The sequence below is a fragment of the Triticum urartu genome, chromosome 6 (genome assembly GCF_003073215.2).
Source record: "Triticum urartu cultivar G1812 chromosome 6, Tu2.1, whole genome shotgun sequence".
Lineage (NCBI taxonomy): Eukaryota > Viridiplantae > Streptophyta > Magnoliopsida > Poales > Poaceae > Triticum > Triticum urartu.
The window spans coordinates 520,061,581-520,063,389 of record NC_053027.1 but is presented as its reverse complement, the minus strand read 5'-3'; positions in this window follow the sequence as shown (position 1 = coordinate 520,063,389).

The window sequence follows — 1,809 nt, the reverse complement described above, 5'->3', positions numbered from 1 at the left end:
GGGAGGGGGAAATCATCACCATCGTCATCACCAACGCTCCTCTCATCGGGAGAGGGCAATCTCCATCAACATCTTCACCAGCACCATCTCATCTCCAAACCCTAGTTCATCTCTTGCATCCAATTCTTGTCTCAAAGTCCGGGATTGGTGCTAGTAGGTTGCTAGTAGTATTGATTACTCCTTGTAGTTGATGCTAGTTGGTTTAATTGGTGGAAGATCATCTGTTCAGATCCTATATGCATATTATTACCCCTCTGATTATGAACATGAATATGCTTTGTGAGTAATTACATTCGTTCCTGAGGACAAGGGAGAAGTCTTGCTATGAGTAGTCATGTGAATTTGGTATTCGTTTGATATTTTGATAAGATGTATGTTGTCTAGCCTCTAGTGGTGTTATGTGAACGTCGACTACATAACACTTCACCATTATTTGGGCCTAGAGGAAGGCATTGGGAAGTAATAAGTAGATGATGGGTTGCTAGAGTGACAGAAGCTTAAACCCTAGTTTATGCATTGCTTCGTAAGGGGCTGATTTGGATCCATATGTTTCATGCTATGGTTAGGTTTACCTTAATACTTTTGTTGTAGTTGCGGATGCTTGCAATAGAGGTTGATCATAAGTGGGATGCTTGTTCAAGTAAGAACAGCACCCAAGCACCGGTCCACCCACATATCAAATTATCAAAGTATCGAACACGAATCATATGAACGTGATGAAAACTAGCTTGACGATATTCCCATGTGTCCTCGGGAGCGCTTTTCCTATTATAAGAGTTTGTTCCGGATTGTCCTTTGCTACAAAAGGATTGGGCCACCTTGCTGCACCTTATTTACTTTTGTTACTTGTTGCTCGTTACAATTTATCCTATCGCAAAACTATTTGTTACCACTTATTTCAGTACTTGCAGAGAATACCTTGCTGAAAACCGCTTATCATTTCCTTCTGCTCCTCGTTGGGTTCGACACTTTTACTTATCGAAAGGACTACGATAGATCCCCTATACTTGTGGGTCATCACTCTCCGGTTGCGTTGGCCATGGTATGAGTGGCTTGACCCAATAAAGATTTGGGTTGGTTCAGGAAACCCGTGCGACAAAGAGGGCATGGATCTTTTTTATGCTCTCACCACCATCACAATTGGCAATGGGGAAAGGATGCCATTTTGGGACGCACCATGGCTCAGCGGTAAGAAGCCAATTGATGTTGCACCCCTCATATACAAGATCTCAAAGCGCAAAAGTTGGAAGGTTAGTGGGGCCTTGCACGATGATGCGTGGATCAAGGCCATCGACATGCATTGTGAGCTGACTTGGAATCATGTGACTCAATCCATCGAACTGTGGTCTCTGCTCTCTCATATAAACATCTCCCAAGACGTCCATGACACCATCATTTGGAAGCTCTCCCCTAATGGGGAATACTCGGCCAAATCAGCATATAAGGCGCAAATCATGGGAGCTATCCTCATGCCCATGAACAAGGTCATTTGGAAAGTCTGGGCACCCCCCAAGGTCAAATTCTTCGCATGGCTAGCCATCCAAAATAGGGTGTGGACGGCTGACCGTCTAGAGCGGCGCGGCGTGCAAAATTGTGGTCTTTGCCCGTTATGCAAGAGGGAGTTCGAGTCCGCCACTCACCTTTTCTATAGATGTCGGTACACTATGCGGTTGTGGAGGCTGATTAGAGATTGGTTGCAAATTGGCGATATCAGCACCAACCAGTGGGTGGCTCATCACTCTCTCAGTAGTTGGTGGACTCATATGGCCAGGCGCAACAAGGCGATGGCGACCCTCACCTTGCTCACCA